Genomic DNA, 26,722 nt, shown 5'->3' with positions numbered 1-26,722 from the left:
TTCAGCTCAAAACTGGGCCTGGAGCTCTTCAGAAATCGACAATCACAATTTCATTAAAGAAGTCACGTGCCGAGCGTCACGCGTACGCGTGGGTCACGCGTACGCATCGTCTGGGTTTTTGCGATCCACGCATACGCATTGATGATATCACATACTCATGCATTTCCTTTTCTTATCATTTTCCATATGCATCGATTATTATTGAACCTTACTTTGGGGCATTTTGTCCCCTTTTTATTTCTTTCTTTTTCTTTTTCTTCTCTTTTTTTATTTATTTTTTTCTATTTTCCCTTTGTATATTTTTTTCTTCTTTTCTTTCTTTTCGAACTACAAAAATATACAAGAGCATCAACGCATATGGCTTCACATTTAATGCACGAATATGTATCCAATTCCCAAGATCTTCAATGAAAATTATAAATACCCTTTTTCCTCAACCAATATCCCAAGTTTCCCCACACTTGAATGACACACACTCACTAGCCTAAGCTAATCAAAGATTCAAATAAGGACGATTATTGTTTTTCGCTTAAAGGCTTGTAATGTGCTAATATTAAGAACAAAGGGGTATTAAAATAAGCTCAAAATTGGCTAACAATGGTTGATGGAAGGTAGGCTATTTGGGTAAGTGGGCTAAATGAAATGATGGCCTCAATCATATAAATGCATGTCTACATAGAACAATGGACATAAAGAATCGAATAAATCAAAGATCACAATCATAGAAAGAGAACAATGCACACATGAATGGAAATAAGTGATTATAACATGTAACCACACAATTAGGCTCAAATCTCACATGCTTGTGTTCTTAGCTCAAAAACCATGTTCCAGTATACATTTTTCAAACAAGATTGACACAAAAATTTTTCAAATTGGTAGGGTGCCCTAAACTTGATTTCTTGGAAAGGACGTTATCACCCTAACCAAGTAGTCCTAACATGCAGAAAAGTGTTCAAATACAAAAACTAACTATGCAATCTATTCTAACTAATGAAAGAAAAATCATAATCATAGGTGTTGAAAAGAAAAGAATACCTACGAAAGTCGGTAACCGACCTCCCCACACTTAGAAGTTTGCACGGTCCTCTGTGCCAATAGAGATACGCAAAGGGGGATTTGGGTTGCCATTTCCACCATCCGTGTCTTGAGTGAGTGCTTGCTTTACTGTAGTCCGAAGCAGATGTGGAAATGCTCGACTCTTCCATAGGCGGGTTGACACAACCCCAAATCTTCTTCATATAAGCAAATTGGCGTTTGTTTCGCCGCTCATATCGATCGATCTTCTCATGGAGCTCTACAAGAAATTGATGGGTTGACTTTGGTGGTGTGGATGAAGTGGTAGGAATGGTGGAAAGAGGAGCTATGTCAAGGCTTGTGGTGTCCATAGGAGGCTGAAGATATTTCCCGCTTGGGACAATATCGCCCTTTGCCGGAATTATAGCCTTCATGTCCTTAGCCTCGGAAGGGACACCAGCAGCAGCAACTAAATCTGATACCAAAGCGGGAAATGGTAGATTACCCTTGGCATGGGCTCGACCCACTTTTCGGATGTGGAGAGGGATGTTGACTGGCCTCTCCGTGAGTATGCACCAAACAAGGAGGGCGAGGTTCTCCGTGATGGATGACTTACGGGAGCTAGGAAGTACGTAGTAAGATAAGATTTGGGCCCACGCTCGAGCTTCCACAGTAAGGTAGCATGCGTCAATGCACTTGAGCCGCATCCTGAGTCTCTCTTGGGTCCAAAATGTCTCTAGTTAGGCAATAACCGGAAGAATCAAGTCCCAATCAAACCCAAATTCATTCCGCTGCCACAGGACTGCTTGGTAACCATCTATCTCCTCCGGTATCGGTAAAACATTAAGCACTCGCTGAATAGCCTCTTCCGAAACCGGGACTTGCTTCTGGCACACATAAACTGACTGAAGAAAAGGGAAGTGGTAATTGGAGTAGAACTCCACCACCCAAGAAAGGTTGGCCTCCTGTGGTCTTCGCATTATAAATCCCCATTGCCGCCGCTCAATGCGGGGCATCACATATTGAGCAATGTTGTTCGGAGGGGCGGGTAGATGCTCGGAATGATAGTTCCTCTCAACCATGGCGGGGAACATGAGCTCATAGAAGCAGTTAGAAAACCTTGTGGGGTCCCTTGCCTGATTGCCCTTCTCTTGTTCATCAATATGAACAACCGTCCTCGCCTTCTTTGAGAGGGGTTTAGCTCCTAATGTAGGGTGTGCCTTGGAGGTTGATTTTTGGGGTGCCCTTTTTGTGGCTGGTTTCTTAGACGCCTTCTCCTTACCTTTTCTGGTGGCCATCCTGAAAAAGAAAGGAAAAGAAAAACATTAAAACCCAAATAATCAACACTTAGAAAATAACATGCAAGTGAAAAAAAATAAAGCCCAAAAGGAATAGTGTGTCTTGAGGACATGACAACTATAACATGTGAACAAGCCAATAATAAAATCTTGGGTCATAATACTTAGCATGGGATGCAAGAGTGAGTGAAGCATGCAATAAGGCATGAGAAGGATAAACTCAAGCATCAATAATAATGAAGAAGCAAGTCATGGGGAATGAGTATAAGAATGGTAAACAAGAAGCAAAATAGGCTCAATGCATTTAGATGGAGCAAGTGAAAGAAGAAGAAGCACCAAATTGAGAGTACAAAGTCAAAATTGAGCTAACATGGTGTAGGTGCCTTTCAACAAATACTTGGTATGCAATATTCAAACAATGAGCAAGTAGGAAGAATTCAATCACATAATACTCCAAATTGAATACCAAACAACAAAGCAACACCACATAGTCACAAAGGGATCAAGAGATATCAAAACGATTCATCAAAGCAAGAGAAAACTCAAAGTTCAACATCCATAGAGAATATGAAAAGAAAGAAAGCAAACAAGCAAGAACCAATCAATAAAAATGCAACTAGGAAGAAAAGAAAAAGAAAAGTTGAATGCAACTAATGAGAGAAAGAAAATTTAGAATAAGAGACAAAAAGGAAGAAGGAATAGGAGTAAAACCTTGAGTAGAGAAAGAAAGCAAGGTGAAGTGTAGGTGGGAAAATATGAGAGGAGAGAGAAAGGAAAAGAGAGGAGAGAGAAAGTATGGGGTCGCCGGAGGTAGTGGTTGCTGGCGGAGATGGTCGCCGGTGGAGTGGCCGGAGACAAGGGTGGTAGGGTGATGGGAGAAGGAAGAAGAGGAAATGGAAGAATGAAGTGAAGAGGAACTCAAAAACAGGGCGCGCTTAGTTCTAGTTGCGTCAGGGGTATGACGCGTGCGCGCGCTCCACGCGTACGTGTGGAAGGATGGAGAAGGGAAGTGACGCATAAGCGTCCCCCACGCATACGCGTGGGGTTACAAAAAAAAAGAGGGGACGCGTATGCATTAGGTGACGCGCACGCATGGGTAGAGTTGTGCCATGGGCACAGAGTCGGCACAAAGTAGGCCCAACTCTCTGGTTTTTGTACCAGGAGTGGGGTGCAGCACCATCAACGTGTACGCGTCTATCACGCATACGCGTGGATTACAAGATTGGCGAGCGACGCGTACGCGTCGCCCACGCTCACGCGTGGGTGCATTGGCACAAAATAGGCACAAAGTTGGCAGAAGTCTCTGGTTTTTGTACCAGAGAATTCAAAATTCGCAACCGACGTGTATGCGTCGCCCACGCTTACGCGTGGGTGTGCGAAAAGACAAGGGACGCGTAAGTGTCGCCCACACTTACTCGTGGGTTGCAATTGTTCCTTGGGCACAAAATGGGCACACAGTAGGCACAACTCTCTGGTTTTTATACCAGGAGTTCTGAAATTGCGCCGACGCGTACGCGTAGAGCACGCTTGCGCGTGGATCGCCCCCTTTTTTTTCATACACATGAGGAGGATCAATTATGGCATAAATTGGTAGTAATGCATGCTAAACGGTTCAAAAACATCCAAAACTTCATGTAACACTCAAAATCAAGCATTTCTTCAAACATTCCAAATCGATCAAACCACTATCAATGAGCACCTCATGTGCAATTTAACAAAAATCAAGCAAAATCAACCCTACTATGAACAAACTCACAAATCAAGCAATCACAAAAGGCACAAAGACTCTACAAACTATATGCAAGAAACTATAAACAAAGGAAGATCATACCATGGTGGGGTGTCTCCCACCTAGCACTTTTCTTTAATGTCCTTAAGTTGGATGGTCATGAGCTCAATTCTCTTTGCCTTCGGGTGCGTCCTCAAGGAGGAATACCTTAACCTCTTTGTTGCTTTTCATCTTCTCTCTATGGTATAGCTTTAGACGATGACCATTAACCTTGAAGATATTGGGGCTTGAAGGGTGGCGAAGGTGGTAGATCCCATATGGTTCAGCTTTCTCCACTCTATAAGGACCTTCCCACCTTGATCTTAACTTACCAGGCATCAATCTCAACCTAGAATTATAAAGGAGGACCAACTCTCTAGCCCGAAACTCTCTTCTTTTGATGTTTCTATCATGCACCGCTTTCATTCTCCCCTTGTAGAGCCTTGAATTCTCATAGGCTTCCAATCGGAGGAACTCAAGCTCCACCAACTGTAACTTCCTTTCGACTCAAACCCCAAAGCCTGAATTGCATTCCTTTACGACTCAATACGCTTTATGTTCCACCTCCACCGGGAGATGGCAAGCCTTTCCATAAACCAACCAAAACGGGCTCATACCAATCGGCGTCTTGTAAGCCGTCTGGTAGGCCCAAAGCGCATCGCCGAGCTTAGAACTCCAATCCCTCCTGTAAGGCTTTACAATCTTTTCCAATATACGCTTGATTTCTCGATTGGAGGCTTCGGCTTGGCCATTCGTTTGAGGGTGGTATGCCGTGGCCACTTTATGGATGATGCCATACTTCTTCATTAAACCTGCCATCCTTTTGTTACAAAAATGCGAGCCTTGATCACTCACGATTGCTCGTGGTGATCCAAAGTGGCAAATGATGTTATTACAAACAAAAGAAAGAACCACATTAGCATCATCTATTTGGGTAGGAATCGCCTCCACTCACTTGGAAACATAGTCAACAGCTAGCAGAATATACACGAAACCATTAGAATTTGGAAAAGGTCCCATGAAGTTAATACCCCAAACATAAAAAATTTCACAAAACAACATTGTTTGTTGGGATATCTCATTCTTTTTGGAGATATTTCCAAACCTAAGGCATTGTGGAAAAGAGCTACAAAAAAGAGATGCATCTTTGAAAAGTGTAGGCCACCAAAATCCACAATCCAAGACCTTCCGAGCCGTCCTTTGAGCACCAAAATGGCCATCACCCTGGGAAGAGTGGCAAGCCTCCAAAATGGATTGAAACTCGAATTGCGGTATACACCTTCGAATTACTTGATCGGCACCACATCTCCATAAGTATGGGTCATCCCATACATAATATTTGGATTCACTTTTGAGCTTATCCTTCTGATGTTGAGAAAAAAATTGGGAGGAAAGGTGCGAGCAACCAAGTAATTGGCAATAGGTTCATACCAAGGGATCACCTCGGATATTGCTAGCAAGCCCTCAAGAAGAAATGTATCATTGATAGGAGTGGGATCACCCTTTGTGTGCTCAAGGCGACTCAAGTGGTCCGCCACTAAGTTTTGCGAACCACTCCTATATTTGATCTCTAGATCAAACTCTTGCAATAGCAACACCCATCGGATCAACCTAGGTTTGGATTCTTTCTTGGCCAACAAATATTTCAATGCTGCATAATCCGAATATACTTCCACCTTAGAGCCAAGTAGATAAGCCCGGAATTTTTCCAAGGCAAAGACAATTGCTAACAATTCCTTCTCGGTGGTAGTATAGTTGGACTGCGCTTCATCTAAAGTCTTAGAGGCATAGGCAATGACATAAGGAATTTTACCCTCGCACTGAGCTAGCGCCGCTCCTACCGCATAGTTTGAGGCGTCACACATGATCTCGAATGGCCTAGTCCAGTCCGGCCCTCTCACTATAGGAGCTCGGGTCAAAGCGATCTTGAGCTTGTCAAATGCCTCCATGCACTCTTCACTCAAATAAAATTCCACATCCTTTTGCAACAATCGAGAGAGAGGTAGTGCCACATTACTAAAGTCCTTAATGAAACACCGGTAAAAACCTGCATGTCCAATAAATGCACGGACTTCCCTCACAGAAGAGGGGTAAGGCAAACTAGAAATAACATTGACCTTTGTCGGATCAACAGAGATCCCATCATTAGAGACAATATGCCCTAAAACAATACCTTGTCTTACAATAAAATGGCATTTCTCAAAATTTAACACAAGGTTTGATTTAGTACACCTCTCTAATACTTTTGCAAGATTGTCCAAGCAAAGGTCAAAGGAGTCCCCATAAACACTAAAATCATCCATAAACACCTCCATGCAATGCTCCAAAAGATCCGTAAATATACTCATCATACACCTTTAAAACGTAGCCGGTGTGTTGCACAAGCCAAACAGCATTCTTTTATACGCATACGTTCCGAAAGGGCATGTGAAAGTGGTTTTCTCTTGGTCTTCTGCAGCAATGTGGATTTGAAAATAACCAGAATAGCCATCTAAGAAACAGTAATGAAATTTACCACATAGGCGGCTATCAAGCTTTTGATCGATGAAGGGCAACAGAAAGTGATCCTTCCTAGTGGCCAACTTTAAGCGCCGATAGTCAATACACACCCTCCATGAGTTTTGGACCCTTGTGGCTATAAGCTCCCCATTCTCATTCTTGATTGTAGTAACACCAAATTTCTTTGGAACCACTTGGATAGGGCTCACCCACTCGCTATCTGAAATCGGATAAATAATGTCTTCTTCTAATAACCGGGTGACCTCCTTCTTCACAACCTCTAGAATGGTAGGATTTAGATGCCTTTGAGGTTGTCAAACAGGTTTGGCTCCTTCTTCTAGGAAAATTCGATGTTCACACACTTGGGGGCTAATTCCAACTATATCTGCCAAGCTCCACCCGATGGCCTTCTTGTTCCTCCTCAAGACATTTAGAAACCTCTCCTTTTGATGGAAGGTGAGCTCCTTTGCAACAATTACCGGGAGCTTTTGGTCATCTTCAAGGAAGGCATATTTTAGGTGGGATGGGAGTTGTTTCAAATCTACATTTTTTTGATGACTTGGCGCTTTGTCATCTGGTGACATTGGAGGTGAAAAGGCATCTTCTTCACATACATGGGAACTCTCCACATTTGGGCCTTGAATCATACTCTTTCCATCAAAATCTTCTTGGTGGACTTCGGCCACCGCATTATCAATAAAATCATACCGGAAAATAGAGTGGTCCTCCGGTGGATGTCTCATGGCTTCATCAAGATTAAAGCTCACTTCTCTTCCATCAATCTCAAACGAGTAAGTACCCGAAAACGCATCCAATTTGAACCAGGAGGTCTTCAAGAACGGTTTTCCAAGCAAGATAGATGATGTCCTTCTGGAGTCACTAGGGGGAATCTTAAGAATATGGAAATCAATTAGGAAGACCAACCCCTTTATACTCACTAGAACATCCTCCGTGATACCCACTACAGAAAATATGCTTTTGTCCGCCAAAACAAACCGGGTGGCCGATCGTTTCAACGGTGAAAGCTTTAAGACCTCATAAACAGACAAGGGCATGATGCTCACACAAGCACCAAGGTCACATATACAGTCGACAAATTGTACCCCATCTATGGTGCAAGTTACTAGGCAAGGACCGGGGTCGCCACACTTTTCCGGTATATCACCCATTAAAATGGAAATTGAGCTCCCCAATGGAATCGTCTCTAAATCTTGAATTTTCTCCTTGTTCATGCATAAGTCCTTTAGAAACTTGGCATATTTAGGTACTTGGCGGATAGTATCAAAGAGAGGAATGGTTACCTCAACTTTCTTGAATATCTCCACCATTTTGGGATCCAACTCAACTTGCTTCTTGGTCTTCCTTGCCAATGTGGGAAATGGAATTGGAGTAGCTTCTTGCAAGACATTTCCATCCTTAGGAATTCCACCCCTTGGTTGAGCAATCACTTCTTCAACTACCTATTGGGTTTCATCCTCCTCTTTGACTTCTTCTATCTCAACCACATCCTCATCTTGAGTGACCTCTATTAGACTTGGCTCTTCATGACTCTTCTCTTGCAATTTGGTGCCAGACCTCAAGGTGATGGTATTGATACCACCCTTGGGGTTGGGTAGAGGTTGAGAGGGTAAGGCACTAGAGCTTGAGGGTTGCGTGGTAGAGGTAGAGGGCGGTTCCATAAGGAAAAGAAGGGCTTGGATGGTAGAGGTAAGACCGGTAAGGCTTGAGGTAAGTGTGGTTTGAAGCTCTTTTTGTCCTTGGAGGATGGAGCGGAGTATCTCATCTTGGTTGGAGGAAGAAGATGGATAAGTGATTTGGGGAAGGAGGGGTTGTGGTTGGTTGAGTTGAGGTGCTTGCCTTTGATGAGGTGGTTGGTAGGTTTGGTAGGCTCTTCCTTGGTTTTGGTTTTGGTATGGAGGATTTTGTTGGTACTGGTTTTGTTGATTGTTGTTGTTCCATCTTTGGTTCCCACCGTTGTCCCTTCCTCCTTAATTATAGTTGTCCCTCCATCCTTGGTTAGAATTATCTTGCCAATCTTGACTAAAATTACCCCATTGATTATAGTTGCCTCCTTGTTGATGATAACCTTGGTTTGGACGATTGTAGTAGGCATTGGTAGCCGCCAAGGTATTATCCTCTTGGAGGTTTGGGCATTTATCGGTGTAATAGGTGTAACAACAGCAAATTCCGCACACTCTTTGGGGGACCAACTATTGACTTTGTTGTTGTTGAGGAGGTGGAGGTTGTTGTTGATTGAGCTGAAGTTGCTTGAGAATATTTGTCATTTCTCTCAAGGTCTTAGTAAGGGCGGCGGTCTCACCACTAGTAGAAACTTCATTTATGGCTCTTGGATGATGGTTTCTTTGTCTAGCATGTTGGGTGGACTCAGCCAAATCGGTGATTAGTTGCCATGCTTCCTCCGCCATTCTATACTTTGTCAAGGAACCGTTGCTTGAGGCATCCAAGAGGATCTTGTCTTGTGGTTTCATTCCTTGGCAAAAATAGCTAATCAACACTACAGTGTCGATTATATGGTGAGGGCATGAGTCAAGAAGCCTTCGAGATTGTTCCCAATACTCGTATGGAGTTTCCATTTCACCTTGGACAATGCATGAAATTTCTTTCCTCAATCTATCCGTCACCTCGGGAGGAAAGAATTTATCTAAGAACTCCCTTCTAAGCAAATTTCAATCACTAACAATTTCATCGGGTGAATTGTAGAACTACTCTTTGGCTCTTCCTTCAAGAGAGAATAGAAAAGTAAATAGCCAAATAGCAACCTCATCGGAACCCTCTGGCCTAGTTATTAAACATACACCTTGAAAGTCTCTAAGGTGTCTAATAGGATCTTGAGCGAAGAGTCCGTGAAACTTGGGTAGAAGATTAATCAAGGCAGTTTTGAGCTCAAAATTAACATTCAACTCCGGATGACGCACTTGAAGCGGTTGAAGAGCAAAGTCTGGAGCACCGGCCTCCTTAAGAGTGACTCTTCTTGGAGGGGCCATGGTATCAGTACCTAGATCAATGGAAGAGGTATTAGTAGTATCGATGGAAGAGTAGATGGTTTCTTCCTCAAATGACGTTTTTGATTCAACCTCGGATAAGGTTGGTGAATTAGTAGGAACCCTTTCACCACCTCTAAAGGCTAACAGTCTCCGAGCTTGCGTAATATGGAGTAAAGTTCTCTCAATTTCGGGATCAAAATTAGCTAAGCTCGGATCCGGTAGTGAACGCGTCATTCAATGAAAGAAGCATAGAGCTCATGACAACAAGAGGCACTAAACAAAGATTAATCCTAACTAACAATTGAGCTAGCAAACAATCAAGAAACAATGCAAGTATTCACATCTCAACATATTTACACTAATCAACAACATGGCACACATATGCAATTCCCCGGCAACGGCGCCATTTTGATGCGCGATATTTTGTCGGTATAGAATTCTATCAATAAATTCTGTCGTGAGTATAGTCTAAACCAACAAGCTATAACGCATCAAACATAGAAAATGTGTGTCCACAATTCAAAATCAATAACCAAGAGTATTAGTCCCGAGTCGTTCTCCCTAAGAGTTGCCTTAAGATGCACATCATTGGTTAGGAGTTCTCTTGGTGTTTGAGGTTGAATACGAGAAATGTAAACAAGCTTGCATAAAAGCAATGAACAATTGACAAGTAGGCTAAGGGACACAAGAAATTGAACTAAACAAGAGTGAATGTCAATCAATCAATGTAAAAGCCTTGGCTAGGGTTGGGAATTAGAATTCCTATCCTCATTGCCTCCAACAATTGTGATAAGAATTGGTTCTTGCTCCACTTAGTTAACCTCTAACTATGAAGAAAAGTCAAGTAGAGATAATCAATTTGAGCCCACAAGTCCTAGTAAAATCCTAAGGAAAGACTAGAGTTAGTGTCATTCAAATCAATTAGCAATTTCCAATTATCAATCAACAAAAAGCTTTGACAATTCAAGTGTCTCCAATTATCCAACCCCTAAGCCAAGAGTGAAATTCTATTCCATAGCTATAGTTGATATTTTCTCAAACATTTGGTGAGCAATAATGAAAGACATTGTAAAATTGAAAAGAGAAATTGAATTCAAGCTATCTAATACAAGCAATTAACAACAGTCAAGCAATTAACAATAATGAACATGAAATTCCTTAATGCATTAATAGAAATCAAAGTAACAAGATCCAAATCCAAGATCTACAATGCTAGAGTAATAAGAATAATAAATTGAGAGTAGAAGAGTGAGATTTACAAACTAGAGCAATGTAAAATTGAATCAAATTCAGATCTAACCAATGGATCCAAGTGAAATTGAAATTGAGAAAGCCAAAACCTAGAGAGAAGTTAGAGTTTCTCTCTCTAGAAACATAAACTTCCAAAACTAACTCCAAAGTGTGTAATGTGTGAATCCCCTTCAATCCTTGGTTCTTAAGGTCTTTTTCCTCCAAAATTCAGCTTAAAACTGGGCCTGGAGCTCTTTAGAAATCGCCTGTCACGGTTTTATTAAGGAAGTCACGTGTCGAGCGTCACGCATACGCGTGGGTCACGCGTACGCGTTGTCTGGGTTTTTGTGATCCACGCGTTTGCGTCCACGTTTGTGCGCCAATCTCAAATCCAAGCTCCCACGCTTGCGCTTTGGCCACGCGTGCGCGTCGACGCCAATGCTCCAAAGCTCCATTTTTCATGCTTCTTCCACTTATGCATGCTTCCTTCCTCTCTTTTAGACCATTCTTGTCCCTATAAATTCTGAAATCACTCAACAAATAGATCACGGCATCGAATGGTAATAGAGGGAGATAAAAATATAGCATAATTAAGGCCTAAAAAGTATGCTTTCAACCATTAAGCGAAATTGGGAAGAAAACACAAAACTATGCATTTTACATGGATAATTGTGATAGAATGTTGATAACACCCTCCAAATTCTACACAAAATAAACCCTAAAATTGGGGTTCATCAGTGGGTAGAATGTAAAACCCGGTTAATTAACGAATAATTAGCACATAAATGATAATTTATTCTAGAAAGCCAAAAATGTGATTTTTATGGCTTAATATGATAGAGGAAATTGAGACGAGAATTTTGATACCAATTTTACAGAAATCGGCCCAAGATTGGACCGAACAGGCCAATCCGGGCCAACCGGACCTATATTGGGCCCTTAGCCCAACCAAGCTAAACCTAAAACCTTAAAAAATAGCACTCTCTCTCCTCTAAACCATCAAAAACACGCTGAAATGAGAATGAAAGTGGGAAGAACACTTCTCCAAAGTTCTATCCTTGTTTGATCTTTAAACCACCATAACTTCTGATCTGAAGCTTTGATTGCCACACCGTTTACGGTCATGCGTTCACCGCGACGAGCTCTACAAAACCCACTACTTTGTTCTTGACGTAAGCCATGATTTTGGTTCAGTTTCTCATCCCTTAAATTCAAATTTAATGGGAAAAATGTTGAGATTTTGGGCTCTTTGATGTTATAGGACCCAACTAGCTTGAAGAAGAGTAACCTTGTCTCCTTGACTCTTGGGTGTTGTAAGATTCTCAACCCTAGTGGAATTTGTTGGTTTATGATGTTGGGTATTGAGTTGTTATGTTTGAATGTGATATTTGTGGCTTAGGTAGTGTATATGTAAATATTGAAGCTTGATTGAGATTTTGGAAAGCTTGGAAAATGGCTTTGGTGTGCTAAAAATCTATTCTTGGAGGTGTTGAAGCTTAGTGAGCTTGTGAAAAAGTGATTTAGAGGTGTTTCGGGTTAAACGGAAAAGCGGCTAAGGTATGGTCTCAGTTTCCTGTATCTAAAATATAAAGTGGTGTGAAAACTTAGGCTGGAGGCCCTAAGATAGGATTTGAATGGTTGATGTTGTTGAATGGTTGAAATCAATTGTGTGGTCATATATGTGATTATGAATATTGATGATGTGATGGTGTGATACATAAGAGATATGCATGTTGAGAGTGAGGATGGTAAGGATTGTATGTATTGACGGTTGATTGGAAATGTTGTGTTGGAAATTGGAATGAGGAAAATACATATGACATGATATTGTGTTTGAAATTAGATTATTTGATGAAACTGGTTAACATGGTGGGTTGATGGTCTATAATTTTGATAAAAGATGTTAACATTTGAGTTGAGGAGGCTTGAAGTGGTTTTTGGTATGTTTTGGTTGATTTAAAAAAGGGTTGGAATTGGTTTGTTTGAAAATGGCACTTTGTGGTTTTGTAAGAAAATGTGGTTTTTGGGCATACTTTGACGGAGCATAACTTGGACTCCCAATCCCCAATTTGTGCAAAATTTTTTAGAAATGAAATTGGATCCGGGATGTTTATGCCATTCGAAGAACGGGTGAAAAATGATTTGAAACGGAGGAGTTATGCCTGTCGGAAGATTGGGGTTTGAAACTGTGAATTCTGCAGCTTTTTAACTTAGAAAAATTTTTGGTAGAAAGCACTCCCACACGTAGGTGTGGCTGACGCGCACGCGTCGTTTTCAAATATTCACTACCCACGCGTGCGCGTGGCCCACTCATACACGTCGATGAGCGAATACGATTGGCACAGCAAAATTCCAAAGAGTTGTGCCTGAGTTGTGCTGGTTTTGTGCTTGGGGCACAAAACACACCCACGTGTACGCATGGCTGACGCGTAGGCATCACTGGGCTTTTCTCCCATCCATGCGTGCGGGTGGGGGGACGCGTACGCGTCACTGTGTTTTGCTGCATTCCACGCGTGCCCGTGGGCGACGCGCACGCTTGACCTTGTTTTCACCCAAAGTTGATTTTTGAGATTTCAAAGCCAAATTTCATACTTTTAAGCGTCCGATCTCACCCCTTATGTTTTAAAACTTGATGATATGCCTGGCAATGAGAAGGGCTAGTAAATATGATAACTTGTGGATGAACAAAGGGGAGAATTAATGATCAATGATGATCAAAGAGAATTGTATGAGATACAGATGATGGTGGTGGAAGTGGCTTATATGCCATGAGCCGAAGGGCTATAATTGTTAATGAATTGGCTGGTTATGGATTGAATTATGAGCCGGATGGCTGAATTATTGCCGTATTATGAGCCATTATTGAATTATGGCTGAATATGATTGCATATATGCTTATTGACTGAAATATGAATGTTGCACTTTCACTATTTGAGATATGAGTTTCCTTGGGAGAAAGCAATGGCTAGCCACCATGTGCTCCAGGTGGAGACTTAATACTCTGCTGACCCTATGTCGTAAGTGTGGCTGGACACTGTGAAAGTTCCGGATGAGCTCGCCCCCGTGTATATACACCAATGAGGGTGTCGGATATGAATTATGATTTATGATTGAGTATAACTCGAGTTGGGGATGCACGACAGAGGGACAGTCCAATGGTTAGCTACCAGGACTTGTCGAGTTGGCTATATAACCAACAGATGATATCATCAGCCATTAGGACAGGCATTCATCATATGCATACTATGTGAATTGTTTGGAATTGCCTAATTGACTGCATATTACCTGCTAATTGTCTAAATGTTATATCTGCTTCCTACCTGTATATCTTCTTGTCTGCTATAATTATGTTTGCCATATTATATTACTGCTGGCGGTTGGGAGGTCTGCAGGAATTGGAAATGAAAGTATTAGTTAGACTGAAGATCCTTAGTCAGTTGCCACTTATGGTTTAGTCTGTTTATAAGCTTTGAATTATCTGTTGGAAGTTCTAGGATTGCCTTCGGCTTTTCCAGGACATTACATGTTAGATATGTGGGCACTGTTACCATACTGAGAACCTCTGGTTCTCACCTATGCGGATTTTGTGGTTTTCAGATGCAGGATGTGAGGTTTCTCGCGGAGGCATGCTGGAGACTTCTGGATAAGCGAAGATCTTGTTTCTTGGGACTTTATTTTGGTTTTATATAGATAGTTACTATCTCCACTAAATAATGTATATAAATATACTGTTTTGACTCCTCTTAAAGGTGGTTTTGGAGAACAGGTTTTGTTAGCTTGTCCTTGGGGTTTCCCTTGGGTTTCCTACTTTATGTTTATAGATACATATGTATACTCTTATGCTCGGATCGGTTATCTTCACAACCGGATCTTGAGTTTTGATATTTGTATTTTTGGCACTCTCTTGTTTTGGTTTCGCTTTAGTTATCTCTTTATCTGTTTGATACGTTATCGATCGGAATGTTGCGCTTTTCTATTTAAACGGTTTTGTTTTATCCCTTTTCTTCAAAGGCTCCTAGTTATAATCATTCTCCACAATACTATATGTACTAAATTTTATTTTTAGAGGTCGTAATACCTCACCACCTCTGTCTTATGACTTAAGCATAAGACTCTGTGTGGTAGGGTGTTACAGAAACTAAAAATATGAAATAGGTTAAACGTATAAGTAGAAAATATTATCTCAAAGAGATCCAAAAAAACTTGATTATCCTCAAATTCCACTTTTGTTCAATCAACACCGTGTAGTTCATAATCTTAAAACAGGAGAAGTAAATTGCAATAAAGTTATAGCATGATAACATAGTGATAGACAACTAACAGGAGCAAATAATAAACAAATTAAGATCATTTGTAACTAAACTACTTTAGTTAACAGCTCTGGTAGAACCTAAGATTCAATTTTAATCAATTGTTATTGATAATATCAAATGTTATCCTCATCAATTATCAAGTATAAGAACACTTACCCATAACAAAAACGACCAATTAAGAGAATCCATAACACAACAAAAATTGAAACTCTAAAGGAAAAATCCGATAAATTTACAGGCAATTTTATTGTTTTCTTCATTCATCCAAATTTAAAATAATTGGATACATTCTCTAAACCAAAGAAAATATTTAAAAGGCATAGTTGAGCATAATAATCACATTTAATTTTCATAGGTCCACAATTACTTAAAGGTCTTAATCTATTGTGATGTTCTTGACATATTTAAAAAAATTGAGAAAAACCAAGACCTTCCAAAAATAAAACTTGATAAATAGTGAACTAACTCACCATTAGTATCCCACAAACCCAAATTTATGGTGCTCCCATCCACAATAAACATTTACCAAGGTGCTACAATAGGTAATCCGATTGTGATTATGATTAGTTTATAAATACAAAAGGCTTCTATTTATCAGTATAGCCTCTGGTACTTCAGCATTGAAGTTCAATGCGTAGTTATTTCCAATTTTCTTACACAAAATGGTATTTGTTCATGTCCTGGGTCGAGCTGTACGATTAACAGACAAAGTTGACCGACCTCTTCAGGTCTGGAATTCCAGACTTCTTCTCAAAGAGCTCGACCAAATCGCTATAGGGAGCCCAAGCAGGCCCAAATAAAGGGACATAGCCTAATCTAAAGGCAACTAAAGCCTAGAAAGATAAGGGCGGTTCCCCTTAGAGATAAGATGACTTCACACAGAAGATAAGATAAGATAACTAACTTATCTTATCCGAAAAGGTCAGCCTACACTACTATAAATACACTGGAGCACCCAGGTATAACTCATACTCTGATTCTACTAAAAACCTGCTCAAAGCCCATGCTAACTTAAGCATCGGAGTCTCTTGCAAGTATCACCACCCTCCGGTGACCAAGGATTAGCAGCACCACCAGGTCCAACAGGTCGGACACGACAGCTTCGACCACCACCGTAGATCTCGTCCGAGATCGACCTACAGTTTCAGGTAACCCTCGAAACATTGGCACCGTTGCCGGGGAACCTGGAAGTCATCCCATCACCATGGCAGATGACCATGACAACGACCACAACTCTGGTTTGGTGGACAGAACGCCAAACAAAAATGCGGATACCATGCCCAAAGATATACCTCAACAAAATGGAGAGAAGCAGTCTCCAAACTCAGAAATTTTAGAAGCCCTCCGAGAACAATAAGATCGGCTTAAGCAGCTCGAACAGGAGGCAGAACACCAACGTGAAGCCGAGAGGGACCTCTGAAGATAAACTAGATGATGTCGAGAGCTAGAAGATAAGCTCCTAAAGCTTGAAGCTGATCTCAAAGCTAAAACAGCTCAATCTGGTCATGGCGACAGCCCCCACAAGGATCAAGATCCCTTCACCAAAAAAATTATGAAAGCTAAGGTTCCAAAGGATTTTAAAGCTCCTAACATGACCCCATACGATGGTACCTCCGATCCAAGCTATCATCTCAACAATTTCAGAAGCAGAATGTATCTCACCAATGCCTCAGATGCTATTTGTTGCAAAGCCTTCCCAACAACCCTGACAAAGCTAGCTATTAAATGGTTCGACAATCTGCCTCCCAGATCCATCACAAGTTTCGATGACTTAGCCAAGAAGTTTCTTGCCAGATTCTCCATTCAAAGGGACAAAGCCAAACACGCCCTAAGTCTGTTAGGAATCAAACAAGGAGATCAGGAGAATCTTCGGTCTTACATGGAAAGATTCAACAAAGCATGCTTGGACATACAAAGCCTACCAATAGAAGCAGCCATCATGGGTTTCATCAATGGCCTGCGAGAAGGACCTTTTAGTCACTCTATATCAAAGAAACACCCAACATCTTTAAATGAAGTGCAAGAACGAGCAGAGAAGTATATCAACATGGAAGAAAATTCTCGGTTAGGAGAGACCTCAAAATCCGGATTCTCCTACTCCTCCTGGGATAAGGATAAAGATTCCAAGAAAAAAGAAGATCAACACGGAGAGAAGCCTAAAAAATACCACAATTACACCCCTCTTCGGGTGTCTCTTGTGGACATTTTCTGAGAAGTATGCCATACCGAGAAGATTCCACCACCTCATCCAATCAAAAGCAAAAAAGGAGGGGGAAATCGGACAGAATACTGTGAGTACCACCGAATCTATGGACATCCTACAAATGAGTGCTTCGACTTGAAGAATGTCATAGAAAAATGGGTAAGAGAGGGACATTCACATGATAAATGGAGGATTCGCAGGAGGAGGAATCTCCAAATCATCCCGCAAAAGGCACCTTAAGGAAGTATATCATGTTGGGGGAGGAGAAGGATCACCCGACCTCCCTACTATTACTTTTACCCAAGAAGACGCGGCCGGCATCATCCCGGGACACGACGATCCCATGGTCATTACTATCATATTGGCCAATGCCAACTTCCACCGCACACTGGTGGACCAAGAGAGCTCGGCGGATATCTTGTTCAAATCCGCCTTCGACAAACTCGGCCTACAAGAAAAATAGCTCAGAGTATATCCGAACAGCTTGTTCGGACTAGGAGACACTCCAATCCAGCCTCTTGGATATATTTCACTACACACAACCTTTGGAAAGGGAATCCGGTCAAGGACACTCAACATAGACTACATCGTGGTCGACGTGAGCTCGGCCTACAATGCCCTAATAGGTCGGACAACGCTAAATCAGCTTGCCGCAGTAGTGTCAACTCTACATCTATGCATGAATTTTCCAACCCCAGAGGGATAACCACGATAAAAAGTGACCAGAAAATTGCGCGACGCTGTTACAACGAAAGTCTGAACCTTAGAGGCAAAGGAGAGGAAATTAACAGTATCAAACTCGGAGGAGTTTGAGGTTAGGAAAAACTTCGCCCACAACCGGAGGGCGAGATCGAGGAAGTCCAGATCGGAGATATCCCAGATAAAACAACAAATATTGGGGCGACTTTGAAAAGAGACATAAAGGAGTCTCTGATACGGTTCCTAAGGGATAATGCCGACCTCTTTGCATGGAAGGCCGCGGACATGCCAGGCATAGATCCCAAACTAATGTGCCACAAACTGGCAATATACCCAGGATCTCGGCCAGTACAACAGAAGCGCCGGAAGCTCGGACCAGAGAGATCCCAAGCTGTGGAAGAACAGGTACAAGCTTGAAGAACGAAACTCTCGCGCGATCTAGAATTTTCACAATAAATTCGCATTGTAAGTATAGCTTCTAGACCGACAAGAATTCCTTTCTTACAAAAGTTTTGGTTGTCACAAGTAACAGACCCCTTTGAAATTGATAACCGAAGTATTTAACCTCGGGTCGTTTTCTCAAGGAATTGCAGGGAAGTATGATTTATTATTGGTTATGGAAAAAGATATATTTTTTTGGGGTTTTAATGTATAAGATAAAAAGCAAGAATAGTAAATGGCAAGAAAGTAAATTGTAAGGAATTAATTTAAATAAATAATAAAACTCTTGGCAAGGTATAAGAACTGGAAGTCCTATCCTTATCAATTGTGATGAGAATTGGATTGTAATCCCACTTAGTTAACCTTTAATAAAGCAAAGGAAAGTCAAGTAGACTAATTAATTTGATCCTCAGGTCCTAGTCAATTCCTAAGAAAGGACTAGAGTTATTGGAATTTAATTCAATTAGCAACTCCCAATTTCAACCACTGCTTTATTTGACAACTCAAGTGTTACCAATTACTTAACCAAAGCCAAAAGGGAAGAAATTCTACTTGAATGAAAATAATTTGGATAAATCGAGAGCATCAATAAATTAAAGAGAGCAATCATAAGCCTGAAATACCTCAAATTATATTAAATAAAGAAGATCCTAACATGAAAAGGTTTATAAGACAATTTGGCAACATAAATACTTAAACAGAGAAATAGACAGGTCAAAGCACTAGAAAAAATAAAAGTAAAAGAGAATTTAAATTAAAGGAACATTGAACCTATGATGAAGAAGAAATAATCCTAAATCCTAAAACTAAATCCTAAGAGAGAGGAGATAACCTCTCTCTCTAAAACTATATCTAATCCTAAAATTATGAATTATGAGCTGATTCTTATGAATGAATGGATTCTTCCACTTTATAGCCTCTAATCTATGTTTTCTGGGCCGCAAACTGGGTCGAAAACAGCCCAGAAATTGATGGAGAAGAAATCTGCCACGTTGATTTTCGCCACTGCAACGCGTTCGCGTGGAGCACGCGTTCGCATCACCTAGCGTCAGAGCAACTATGGTATGTTATATATCAAATCGAAGCCCCAGACGTTAGCTTTCCAATGCAACTAGAACCGCACCATTTGGATCTCTGTAGCTAAAGTTATAGCCATTTGAGTACGAAGAGGTCAGGCTTGACAGCTTAGCAATTTCTCCAACTTCTTGTATTCCTTCCACTTTTGCATGCTTCCTCTCCATCCTCTGAGCCATTCCTGTCCTGTAATCTCTGAAATCACTTAACACACATATCAAAGCATCTAATGGTAATAAGAGAGGATTAAACATAGGGAACTCAAGGCCAAAGAAGCATGCTTTCAATCAAAGCACATAATTAGGAAGGCAAATGTAAAACCATGCATATAGTATGAATGAGTGGGTAAAGAGTTAATAAAAACCACTCAATTGAGCACAAGATAAACCATGAAATAGTGGTTTATCAAAGCTCTACTGGAGGCAGGATTCATAAGAGAAGTCAAGTACCCACTATGGTTAGCCAATGTTGTATTGGTGAAGAAATCAAATGGGAAATGGCAGATGTGCACTTATTACACCGACTTTAATAAAGCCTGTCCAAAAGATCCCTATCCACTCCCAAGCATAGACACTCTAGTAGATGCCTCCTCTGGATACAAGTACCTTTACTCGGGATATAATCAAATCCCAATGTACCCACCTGATCAAGAAAAAACCTCATTCCTAACCCCAAAAGCAAATTACTGTTATGTCGTCATGCCATTCGGACTCAAAAATGCAGGAGCTACCTACCAAAGATTAATGAATAAGGTCTTTGCCGACCATATCAGGAAACTCATGGAGGTATATGTGGACGACATGTTGGTAAAAACACAAAGTGAGGAATCATTACTGTCTGACCTCGCCAAAGTGTTCGATACCATCAGAAAGCATGGCATGCGACTTAATCCCGCAAAATGCACCTTCGCAGTAGAAGCCGATAAATTCCTGGGTTTCTTGCTAACACAACGAAGAATCGAGGCAAACCTAGATAAATGCCGAGCTATACTCAACATGAAAAGTCCGACCTGTGTCAAAGAAATACAACAACTCAATGGAAGATTGGCAGCCTTGTCCAGATTTCTAGCCGGATCGGCCATACAGAGTGTGAGCAAGCCTTCCAGGATTTCAAAAAATTCCTGGGACAAGCACCGATTCTTACTCAACCACGGGAAGGAGAAGCAATCATATTATACCTCGCAGTAGGAAGTCGGGCAATAGCCTCAGCGCTAGTCAGAGAAGACAAAAGTAGGCAACAACCCATCTACTTCATCAGCAAAGCCATATAAGTTGCTGAACTAAACTATTAGAAGATAGAATAGTTCGCCTACGCTCTCATACTAACTTCTCGACGACTTCGCCCATATTTTCAAGCTCACACCATCAAGGTTCGGACTAACCAACCCATGAAAGGAATTCTACAGAAGACAAACTTAGCTGGAAGAATTCTACAATGGGCAGTCGAGCTATCTGAGTTCGACCTGCAATATGAAGCTCGGACAGCCATCAAGTCCTAGTATTTGGCCGATTTCATTGCTGAGTACACTGACACCCCGGGAACTCCTACAAAATGGAATCTCTATGTAGACGGCTCTTCAAACAAAACCGGGAGTGGTGTAGGTGTGATAATAGAAAACGATCAGAGAACCCAAATCGAACTCTCCCTAAAATTCGAGTTCCCTGCTTCAAACAACCAGGCCGAATACGAGGCATTACTAGCTGGTTTGAGACTGGCTAAGGAAGTGGGAGTTCAAAAGCTTTTCATCTTCAGTGATTCGCAAGTAGTCACCTCGCAAATAGCAGGGAGCTACCAAGCTAAAGACCCTACCATGAAAAAGTACCTGGACAAAACCAAGGAACAGCTCGAACAACTCGGGGAATATGAGGTCCGCCATATACGTTGGGAACAGAACGCTCGAGCTGATACACTCTCAAAATTAGCCAGCACCAAACCAGGGGGCAATAATAGAAGCCTCATCCAGGAAATACTGCAAAATCCATCAATCTCAGAGGAAGAAAAGTTCCTAGCCATATCAGGTCAGGATCAAGGATGGATGACCCCCATAATCAATTACCTCAAGTCAGAGACACTCCCTGCAGATAAGAACGAGGCGAAGAGGTTGAGACGAGAAGCACAATACTACACCATCATAAACAACATCTTATACAAAAGAGGGATCTCGACACCCCTATTAAAATGTGTGCCGACCTCCAACACAAAGGAGGTCTTGGAAGAAATACACAGTGGCATATGTGGCAACCATGTTGGAGCACGAGCTCTCTCCAAAAAAGTACTCTGAGCCGGATTCTTTTGGCCGACTTTGCAAAAGGAAGCAACAGAGCTCGTAAAGACATGTCCACCATATCAGAAACATGCTAACTTCCACATCTCCCCACCTGAGGAGCTCATTAGCATAACATCACCTTGGCCGTTCACGAAATGGGGACTCGACCTCCTCGGATCATCCCCCAAGGATTAAGACAGGTCAAGTTCCTCATTGTAGGGGTTGATTACTTCACAAAATGGATTGAGTCAGAGCCCCTAGCTAATGCCACTGCTCAAAGAAGTCGAAAATTCTTATATAGAAACATTGTCATAAGGTTTAGGGTTCCTCACTCCATCACCACAGACAATGGCACTCAATTCACAGACACAGGTTTCAGAAAGTTGGTAGCTGACTTGAAAATAAAGCACCAATTCACATCTGTAGAACACCCCCAGGCTAATGGGCAAGCAGAAGCTGCCAACAAAGTCATACTAGCCAGGTTAAAATAGAGACTATAGGACGCAAAGGGAGCCTGGGCTGAAGAACTTCCACAAGTCCTCTGGGCATATCGAACAACTCCACACTCCACCACAAAGGAGTCACCCTTCCGATTGGCTTACGGAATGGAGGCAATGATCCCAGTGGAGGTCAAAGAAGAATCACCCAAAATGATCCACTACAGTGAAGAGGCTAACTCCCAACTCCAAAGGGAAGAGCTCGACCTGCTTCCAGAAATCCGAGAAAGAGCTCGGATCAGGGAGGAGGCGCTAAAACGTCAAATGGCCTCAAGATACAATCAGAAGGTATTACAGCGAAGCTTCGCCAATAATGACCACATCCTAATCCGAAATGATATCGGAACAAGTCGACTGGGAGAGGGGAAGCTAGCAGCTAACTGGAAAGGACCATACGGAGTTACAGAGGTACTAGGAAAAGGCTACTACAGGGTGTCCGAACTCGAGGGGTGAGAGCTACCAAGGTCATGGCACGACTGCAACCTAAGAAGGTATTATAGTTAGAAGGTGATGAAAGATCTTAGGTCAAGGTGCACTCTTTTTCCTGAAAAAGGTTTTTTAATGAGGCACCAAGCCAAGATCCGCAAAAGTGCCTGACTTAGAAGGGTAAGCACCCACATGTGTATATTTTGTTTACCTATATGTCTACTTTCTATTGGAATAAAGCTTTTCAGATTCTCTACAAAGTTTCTCTACCAAGACGTATTAATCTGAACGCTAAAATTCATCGCCCGATTATAAAGCTACAGGTCGGCAAGGTGAAAACCAAACTCATCGCCCGACCACGATGAAAATCGAATTCATCGTCCAAATTTCTACAAAGATCGGCAAGGTGAAAACCAAATTCACCGCCCGACTTCGACAAGGTTGACCAAGTGAGAACCAAACTCACCGCCAGATTTCTACAAAATCGGCAAGGTGAAAAAGCGATCAAAACAGGTTAATGCATGAAGTTATAAAAAGTAATCCATAGAAAGAGGCCTAACGAGGTCTGAGAAAAAATGGATTGCTAAAAATAACTTAGGATGGACCGACATGAAGAAGTCGGACCAAACGACATAAAAGCGACAAAAGTTATAAAAAATAATCCATAGAAAGAGGCCTGACGAGGTATGAGAAAAAATGGATTGCTAGAAATAACTTAGAACGGACAGACATGAAGAAGTCAGATCAATCAACATGAAAGCTACAAAAGTTATAAAAAGTAATCCATAGAAAGAGGCCTGACGAGGTTTGAGAAAAAATGGATTGCTAGAAATAACTTAGAACGGACTGACATGAAGAAGTCGGACCAATCGACATTAAAGCGACAATAGTTATAAAAAGTAATCCATAGAAAGAGGCCTGGCCAACCCTGATTAAAAATGGATTACTAAAAATAACTCAAGAAAGAATCGACAAGAGAAGTCAGACTAACAAAAGGCGTGCGCTAGAAAGGACAAAATTTGTCCTAGAAAGCCACGACCTCATAAAAAGCTATCAAAATTGTTCAGACTAAAAGGGTTCCATGAGAATACTAGCAAGTCATCGAACAAAGCTAGCCTCAAAGGTCACTCCTACTAAAGCGGGAAGCGAACAAACACAAAAGGCAATCAAAAGAGGTCGGATAGCAAAGTCCAACACTCTAAAGATTCCTGGAAGCATCAAAGGTTGTAAACAAACATACCAAAAAGCTACTACAATAAAAAATCAGAAGGCCACTGGTGCACGAAATTGTGATGTCCAGGCTCAAACAATCCCTGGCAACGTGAGCAACTTGGTACGCGCAATCGTAATTACACTTTGATTATGTAAAATTCATGGCTCTTTCTTTCCCTGGCAATGGCGCCAAGAACATGGTGCCAATACCATGGTTCACAACTTCGATACAACTAACCAGCAAGTGCACTGGGTCGTCCAAGTAATACCTTACGTGAGTAAGGGTCGAATCCCACGGAGATTGTTGGTATGAAGCAAGCTATGGTCACCTTGCAAATCTCAGTTAGGCAGATATAAATTGATAATGGTGTTTTCGAATAATATATAATAGAATAGGGATAGAGGTATTTATGTAAATCATTGGTGAGAGTTTCAGATAAGCGAATAGAGATGCTTTCGTTCCTCTAAACCTTTGCTTTCCTGCTATCTTACACCTTAATCTATGGAGTGTAGAAACACTACCGTTGAAAATACATAAGTGAAGGTCCAGGCATGGCCGAGAGGCCAGCCCTCAATTGTGATCTAAGATAGCATACAACTGATCAAAGATGTCTAATACAATAGTAAGAGGTCCTATTTATAATAAACTAGTCACTAGGGTTTACATAAGTAAGTAATTGATGCATAAATCCACTTCCGGGGCCCACTTAGTGTGTGCTTGGGCTGAGCCTTAACTTTCCACGTGCAGAGGCCATTTGTGGAGTTGAACGCCAGTATTTGTGCCAGTTTGGGCGTTCAACTCTGGTTTTGGATCCTTTTCTGGCGCTGGACGCCAGAATTGGGCAGAGAGCTGGCGTTGAACGCCAGTTTGCGTCGTCTAAACTTGGCCAAAGTATGGACTATTATACATTTTATACTGGAAAGCTTCTCTTGAGCTCCATGACTGGGCTCTCTTGCTTGCTCCATCTTCTTCTTAGTGATGGGCTTGTCCTCTTTAATGAGGATATCTCCCTCTATGTCAATCACAGCCGAATTGCATAGGTGGCAGATGAGGTGAGGAAAGGCTAACCTTGCCATAGTGGAGGACTTGTCAGCCACCTTGTAGAGTTCTCGAGGTATAATCTCATGAACTTCCACCTCTTCTCTAATCATGATGCTATGGATCATGATGGCCCGGTCTATAGTAACTTCAGACCGATTGCTAGTGGGAATGATTGAGCATTGAATGAACTCCAACCATCCTCTAGCTACAGGCTTGAGGTCCAATCTTCTTAGTTGAACCGGCTTGCCTTTGGAGTCAACCTTCCATTGAGCTCCTTCTACACATATGTCCATAAGGATTTGGTCCAACCTTTGATCAAAGTTGACTCTCCTTGTGTAGGGGCGTGCGTTCTCTTCCATGTTTGGCAAGTTGAACGCCAACCTTATATTTTCCGGACTAAAATCCAAGTATTTCCCCCGAACCATTGTAACATAGTTCTTTGGATTCGGGTTCTTACTTTGATCATGGTTCTTGGTGATCCATTCATTAGCATAGAACTCTTGAACCATTAGGATGCCGACTTGTTGGATGGGATTTGTTAGAACTTCCCAACCTCTTCTTTGAATTTCATGTCGGATCTTCGGATACTCATTTCTTTTGAGTTTGAAAGGGACCTCAGGGATCACCTTCTTCTTGGCCACAACATCATAGAAGTGGTCTTGATGGGCTTTGGAGTTGAACCTTTCCATCTCCCATGACTCGGATGTGGAAGCTTTTGTCTTCCCTTTCCCCTTTCTAGAGGATTCTCCGGTCTTAGGTGCCATCAATGGTAATGGAAAAACAAAAAGCTTATGCTTTTACCACACCAAACTTAGAATATTGCTCGCCCTCGAGCAATAAAAGAAAGAATAGATGAAGAAGAAGAAGAAATGGAGGAGAGGGAGAGGGTGACGTGGTTCGGCCAAGAAGGGTGTAGAGGGGTGTGTTGTGTGAATTTGATGAAGAATGGAGGGCTTTATATAGGGAAGGGAAGGGGGAAAGGTTTCGGCCATATGGGTGGGTTTGGGTGGGAAATTGGTTTTGAATTTTAAAGGTAGGTGGAGTTTCTGAGGTAGGTTTATGGGGGAGAGTGGATGGATGTGAGTGGTGAAGAGGTGATGGGGAAGAGAGTTTATGGGGTTGTGTGAAAGAGAGTGGTGAGAAGAAGTGAGTGGAGGTAAGTGGGGATCCTGTGGGGTCCACAGATCCTGAGTGGATCCTGTGGGGTCCACAGATCCTGAGGTGTTCAAGGATTTACATCCCTGCACCCATTAGGCATGTAAAAATGCCTTTGCACACAACTCTGGGCGTTCAGCGCCAGGTTGGTGGCCATTTTGGGCGTTCAACGCCCATTTGTGTGCCATTTCTGGCGTTGAACGCCAGAACCATGCCTGTTCTGGCGTTCAGCGCCCAGAAGCTGCCCATTTTGGGCATTCAGCGCCAGCACCATGCTCTGTTCTGGCACTGAACGCCAGACAGATGCTCCTCCAGGGTGTGATTTTTTTTCTGCTGTTTTTGACTCCGTTTTCAATTTTTATATTTATTTTGTGACTCCACATGATCATGGACCTAAGAAAACATGAAAAACAAGAATAATAGAGTTAGATGAATAAACATTGGGTTGCCTCCCAACAAGCGCTTCTTTAATGTCAATAGCTTGACAGTGGGCTCTCATGGAGCCTCACAGATGTGCAGAGCTTTGTTGAAACTCTCCAACACCAAACTTAGAGTTTGGATATAGGAGTTCAACACT

At 41.8% G+C, this 26,722-nt stretch overlaps 2 long non-coding RNA genes across 2 annotated transcripts in view; one reads left to right on the top strand and one right to left on the bottom strand.

Annotated features, from left to right (window-relative positions):
• Window positions 1–26,722, bottom strand: part of LOC110267065 — a 99,643-nt gene that overhangs the window by 12,890 nt on the left and 60,031 nt on the right. The window lies entirely within an intron of this gene.
• Window positions 824–15,174, top strand: LOC110267064. The gene is made up of 3 exons (XR_002354390.1): window positions 824–833; window positions 6,082–6,088; window positions 14,953–15,174. It is a non-coding gene; the product is annotated as an uncharacterized LOC110267064 (long non-coding RNA).

Source organism: Arachis ipaensis, chromosome B09 (genome assembly GCF_000816755.2).
Source record: "Arachis ipaensis cultivar K30076 chromosome B09, Araip1.1, whole genome shotgun sequence".
Taxonomy (NCBI): Eukaryota; Viridiplantae; Streptophyta; class Magnoliopsida; order Fabales; family Fabaceae; genus Arachis; species Arachis ipaensis.
Note: the sequence above shows the minus strand (reverse complement) of the source record. Positions and strands in the feature narration are given on the sequence as shown.